Below are 6833 nucleotides of genomic sequence, written 5' to 3'. Positions count from 1 at the left end.
ATCGATTCTTTTCTTTCGATTTTTTGGTGAATCGATTCTTCTTCGTTCGATTCAGATTCGATTCAAGAATCGATTCTTTCCGAAGAATCGAACATCCCTAATCCCATGTATTTAATTTCGAACGATTTTCGCCAGCGCCACCTATTACCTGAGGCTTTTGCGAACTAAAATAAAACGCCCCCAATTACTCAGGCCAGTTTACGAACTGTAATAGATAATAGACGGTTCTACTTGAGCGGTCAAACAGGGCGGCATTTTTCCAGTTTGACAATGTCGGTAGAGAAGATCAGAGTAGGTAATTTCGCGTACAAGTTCGTAAACTGACTAGGTGAATTTGGGATGCTTTAATGTAAAAGTTTACATAAAAGAATCTGAAAGATCTTAAGGGAATATTTTTAATTATGCACAATTAAACATTTTGAAAAAACGACTGTTTTTTTGGTATTCAAAGATTAATTTTAGAGCCTATTAATCAAAATTTTAATCATTCTTTTAGTACATAACGATGAAAAAAATAAAAAACATTTTTATTGAAAATTATTACTTTTTTGGTGTTTAAATATTAATATATATTTTTTTAATTTATTGTTTATTTGTAGAACATTTATCTTTTCGGTTAAAAAATCATCTTTTTCATTGAAAATTTAACTCTTTGGAAATTTATTGATTTTGAATTAAAAATTTAACTATTTTATTAATGCTTCAAAATTGATATTTTTAGTAACAAATTCATCTATTTGGTTGACAATTTTAAGATTTTTGTTTTAAGGTTTGTTGTTTTTTATCAGAAAATTAATTTTCTTGATTAAAAATTCTTCTTTTTATTGAAAATTAAAATTTTTTTAAATCCGTTGTTTTTGGGTTGAAAATTGAACTATTTAATTTTGTCTTTTTAATACTTGAAAATTAATCTTAATAGGCAATTCATTTTTTGCGTTACAAATGTAAGTTGTTTTTAAAAAATGTTTGGTAAATTTTCGGAAATATATATTTTTTAATCACACAGAATCTTCTAAAATTTCTAAATGTCTGAAACGGAAGCGAATTTTTCTTAAAATTTTTAAAAATATTAAAAAATTTTAAAACTTGTCTGAAAATATTCCGATTTTTTTTCGCGGAATTTGTAGAAATTTTTACAAAAATTTTTATATCTTTTTACATTTTATCAAAAAATTAATATAAAAAAAACCTTCCAAATTTTCATATTATTCTTAAGAATATTCTTTCATTCGCTTGAAACATTTCAAAGTTTTAAAAAAATTTCTAAGAATGTAATTCCAAATCTTTCAAAACCGATTTTTTAAAATAATTTGCTCAAAGTTTTTTTGTTGCGTAGTGAAATTGAAAAAATTTATTGAAGCACAGTTCAGTCGAAAGGTCAATTATAACTTTTGTGTTATGAAAGGTATGAATGTTGATTTAGAAAACAAATGGGACATAACGTAAGTTAATTATTTCTTTTACACAAAACCAAGAAGACTTGGCAGGGTCATTGCATTTTTTTAAATGTTGTGGAAAAAGTGGAAAAATCATGTAATCTTGCAAATAATAACAGATTTTTTTAGTTGAAAGGTTAATTTCAAAGACTATTAATCAAAGTCTTATTAATTATTTTAGTAAGCCATGGCAATAAATGGTGAAAATTTAAAATCCTTATTGGAAATTGTAACGTAGTAGCTTGCCTCTATGTTACTGATCCTCCCTTAGCCGAAACATTATTAAAAATTAAATCTAAAAATCGCGACACATTTCACGACCAGCACGGACTTAAAAATCTGAATCTAGAAAATTGTGGTATGCAAGTGAGTGCTGACGAAGTAGATTAAATTAATTAGTTTACCTATTATAGGAGAAGGGCTCGTCGAGCAATTGTAAGTAGGCTATTTTAGGTTATGATTCTTAGAAAAACACCTGTATCAACGTAGAATTCGGCCGTCCTGTCTCTGTCCCTTGGAATCCGCGATCATTAAATCCAATTAAGACCTCTGGAGCTCCTCTGAATGGACAAAACTACGAAAAAAACTCCAAGATCCATAACCCATCATCCGTCGGAAAGCACACTACACCACCATCACTAGCCACACACTCATTTTGCACTGGCCCACACTCTACCACTCGGGCATGAGATTTAACCCATTCCAACTGGGTTAATTGTCACCGACAAGTGTGTTAAAGGACATTGTCGATTTAACACTACACTCGACTCTGCGCCTATCATAAGAAACCGACAGCCATATCTGCCACTACTAGCGCGCCGGGTGGCAACTGGAATATCGCCATCGGGTATGGTTAGAACGTAACCAACCATACCATTCGAGCCTGAAATGAGACTTATAGGGGGGCAGCACCTACCGGACCGAGCGAGGAGGAGCGGGAAGACGCCGAGAAAGGAAGGCGGCAAGTCAGTTCGTGCTGGTCGTTCACGTTTGATAGAGGTCCGTTACCTTAGTGCCAACAAATTTTCGTGGTCGAGTCCATTTTGGAGCCAGACTTAGCATCTCTCTCACTTCTAAGAAGAGAACACACGGGATTCCAAATGAAAAATGAGGTAGGCGTCGCATTTCCACCCTCGGGTGTTTATTGGAGGTTTGAGTTCAGTTCAGATTTATGTGGATAGTTTAGTTAGTTTTTCTTAACTTTGTTTGTAAATTTCCTTTGCACGAATTTCGGGATGTTGCATGTGAGTAAATGCGGAAATTCCGCTGGTTAGTTTTAAGCTTGTTTTTGCTGTCTTTTTTTAGAAAATCTATTTTTTTTCTTTTCTTTATTTTTCTCGTTTAACTTTTTCCATTTTTTTACTGAGTGGAATATAACTGCTTTGTAACTTGAATGTAAAAATGGTGGTAACGGAAACCGCCCGCGTAGCTGTTACTAGAATTACCGATGTAAATGCTGTATTTGTCAATTTATTAAATCAAATTTTCTATATTTAAAAAAAAATCCTATACGTTTTTTGACCCTACTGTGATCCCGCTTCCCCTGAGTCAAGGCAACAATTTTTTGTTTGTTTTCCTTTCGTTTTGTCCATTGTTGCCGAGTGACACCGGAAGGGTGTCTGGCGCTCAAGGTAAGCCAAATTTTATATTTTTGACGTCATTTCCTGTTTTGCATCGCTCGAACCAGGGAATTGGCGTTATTAAATGTGTTTTTTTGTTTGTTTAAAATTCAAGTAAATATTTGTTACATTATCTGTTTTTAGGTAGAAAATGAAGCTTGTATGAAAATTCCTTTTTTGTATTGAAAATTCAAATATTTGGTTAAAAATTAATTTTTTTATTTAAAATTCTGGACTGAAAATTGAAGTAACACGAGATATTTCGGGTTTCACTCGTGTAAAAAACTACGCAATTTTGCCGACGTTTCATAAATATTCTTTTTTTTTAGTTTTTTAAGATTAATCTTCTTAGCTGAGTATACTTTTTTATAGAATATTTAACTACTTCTTGAAAATTCTTCGTTTTTCAAATATTTTATAAATATTAGGAAATATTTTAAACTTCTAAAATATTTTTAATCACTTCAACACTTCTAAATTCTTTAACACCCACATTTTTCTTACAATTTTTAAGTCCTAAAAAATTTTAAAATTGCCGAAGATATTTTGGATTTTTTTCCATGAATATAATTTTAGTGGATGTTTTCAGTTTGTTATTCACTGTGATGCCAACAAATGTTGAGCGAAATATAGATTTTTTAACATTTCGAAAGAAAAAGCTTGTTAAGAATTTTGAATGATTTGAAGAGGATAAAAAAGTTTTCTTAAGTTTCCTCAGAAAATTCACAATATTTTTTATTTTTAAAGTTTTTTAAAGAGAACATTTAAAAAGATTTCAAGATTTTTAAAGAAAATTATAAAATTTATCAACAAATAATTTTGAGCGGATATTCTACAACTTTTTAAAACATTTCAAAAGATGGTAAAAAAAATTCTGGAAAATTTTATGGTAATTTTTATAATTTTGCACAATTAAAAAAATATAGGACAAATTAGAATTCATTAAAAACATCATTTTGAAACTTTAACAAATAATTTTAATATTGAGAAGACTTTTAAGAGATAAAAGAAAATACATATTTTTGAATATTTTGAAATAAAATTTTACATTCTTTTTCAGAATTTGTAAAGATTTTAAGAAATTAAAAACTTTTGGGTTAAGATTCCGGGGAAAGATTTTTTTTCTAGCTTTGAAAAAAATAATTTTTAAAGAAAATTTAAAAATATTTTTAAAATCTTTAAAACATAAAGAATGCGTCGACTCAAGAATCCAGTAAAACAAAAGTATCAACACTTAAAAATTTCCGAAAAAATAAATACATACCACCCAGTTCACGGTCGTGAGACGTGGCCATAGGTGTGATTTATCGCGTATATTCTGGGAGCTGGTGTTATTTTTCGATGACGGTTGCTGACAGTAGGACCATGCAGTGATTCGTGATAGTTTGTAAGGCTATTGAATTAAAAACTTTACAAATATAGACATTTAAAACGTGTGTAAATATTTAAAAAATTAATTTTAATTAATAAACATTTTTTTTAATGGAAAAAAGTTTAAGCAGCGAGAATCCAGCCCGCAACCTTTCGTCTACATACCCGAAATGCTTTCCTCTGTGTTTACAAAAATGATTAATTTAAAAAAAACACTACCTGGCACTCCATTGCATGTGCTTTAAAATCAAAACTCAATTATTTAAAAAATTAAAATATTCTAAGTTTTTTCCCCATTATGTATTTCATTTTTCTTACCTCTTTCAAAATTTGGAAAAGTTTACAAATTGTATACTGCGATAAAAAAATTTTAAGAACAGAGTTATTTCCAATAATATTAGGAAATCCATTTACAATTAAAATGGTCTTTTTAATCAATAATGTTTAGAAACAGTTGGAAAACATTTGATCATAAAATAAAAATACTTAATTGAACATTTTCATTTAGAAAATTGATGTTGAGGTAAACTCGTAATATTTATTAATAGACTTAATTACAGACGGTTAACTTAAATAGTATTTTTTTTTTTTTTGAGTGACTACCAAAATTCTTAGAAATTGAACAAATCAACTGTAAGAATAAAAAACGAACATACATGTCTTATTTTTTTATATCTAACTTTGTCTATTAAATCATTAATATCCAGGGGCAAACTGGGCCTATTCCTCCTGTTAATAACAGTTAACATGCATAAATATATTAAACTGCATGCATATTTTTAATCAAATCTCATATTAAATTAAGGCAAACAATTAAAAATTCCTTGGAACATTTTTAAATACTCTTAAATGTTGCAAATCCTTCAAAAATTTTTGACACCTCTTGAACTTTTCTAAAAAGATTTTTAATGTACTTTTGAATTTTTTAAAATAACCATTCTAAAATTTTTGTAATCCTTTAAAATTTCTTAAAATACTAAAAATAAGTTGAAAATTCCTTGACATCTTTCAAAACATCCTCAAATATTTAAAATCTTTTTAAATCTTTTGAAATCTCTTGAAATTTTTTAAAGCTCTTGAAAATATATTGAAATTTTAAAAATACCATGAAATATATCAAATTCTTTAAAATCTCAGAAAATTCCTTGGAATCTTTTTAAATTCTCTCAAATTTATCAATCTTTTAAATTTTTTGAAATACCTAGAACTTTTTTGAAAGAATTCTAAAGCACTTTAGAATTTTTAAAAATAAACTTTCTAAATTTTTTTAATTTTTTGAAATTCCTTTAAATTATAAAAACAAATTGAAAATTCCTTGACACCTTTTAAAACATCCTTAAATATTGAAAATCCTTTCAAATCTTTTGAAATGTCTTAACATTTTGTAAAGCTTCAGATTGAAATGAAAAAAAAGAAAAGTTGCAAAACGTTAAATATTGAAATTTTTGTAGATTAGAATTTTGAAAATAGGATCAATAAAAATTCAAAGCTTTCGAAATCTAATTTTCAAACATTTCCAACAATTCAATAAGAATAATTTTCAACACGATGTGATTCAAGTCTTCAAATTTTGAATTGTAAACTTGAAAGTTCATTTATAAAAAATTAATAATCATGAATTAATTGAAAGCGTTCAAAATTTAACCTTACGTTTTTCAATTGGACAATCTCTAAATGAAATTATTTCAGACTGAAATTTAGAAAACAGAAAAATTTCAAAATGTTAAAAATTTTAATGTTTGTAGATTAGTTAAAGTATTATATTAAAGTGTTAATAGAAATTACTCGAGTTAAAGTTTAACTATTTCTAAAAAGATTTTTGTATCATAGTTGAAAATAATATTTCGAAAGATTTGAATTTGTGTTGATTCCATTTTCAAAACTCTAATCTACAAACATTTCAATATTTAATGTTTTGAAAGTTTTCTTTTTTCTAAATTTCAATCAAAATCTTTTGAAAATTTCAATCAATTTAGCTGAAAAAATTTGTTTTCTGAAAATTTAACTATTTTGTAGAAAATTTTTATTTTTTTTTTGTTTAAAAATTAATTTCTTTTAATTACAAGAAAATAATTTTTTTTTGTCGAAAAATTGACTATGAGTAAACATTAATTTTTGTATAGAAAATTAGACTTGGTGGAAAATAAATTTCTTTTGTGCAAAGTTCATGTATTTTATTAAAAATGCCTTTTTTAGTATAAAATTCAGCCTTTTGGATAAAAATTTGAATTTTTGTTAACAAATTTAGCTATTTTGTTGAAAAAAATTTCAATTTTTTTTTAAATTTATGTATTTTATTCAAAAAAATTTTGTTGCAGAAAACTAATTGTTTTAGTTGAAAGTTGAACTATTTCTATTAAAAGATAGTCAAATAGTCATTAATATAATATTTTATAATTATAATATC

General features: G+C 26.9%; 1 protein-coding gene across 2 annotated transcripts in view; it reads right to left on the bottom strand.

Moving 5' to 3' along the window:
• LOC117179286 (putative nuclease HARBI1) overlaps window positions 1-6833 on the bottom strand; it is a 101757-nt gene that overhangs the window by 2069 nt on the left and 92855 nt on the right. The window contains exon 1 of one of the 2 annotated variants that reach the window (XM_033370933.1): window positions 1912-2214. The exons of the other annotated variant lie outside the window; for it this stretch is intronic. The gene's annotated coding sequence lies outside the window, so the exon portion shown is untranslated. Of the gene's footprint in view, window positions 1-1911; window positions 2215-6833 lie in introns of those variants that run through there. 2 annotated transcript variants of the gene reach the window in all.

Source organism: Belonocnema kinseyi, chromosome 9 (genome assembly GCF_010883055.1).
Source record: "Belonocnema kinseyi isolate 2016_QV_RU_SX_M_011 chromosome 9, B_treatae_v1, whole genome shotgun sequence".
Classification (NCBI taxonomy): Eukaryota; Metazoa; Arthropoda; class Insecta; order Hymenoptera; family Cynipidae; genus Belonocnema; species Belonocnema kinseyi.
Note: the sequence above shows the minus strand (reverse complement) of the source record. Positions and strands in the feature narration are given on the sequence as shown.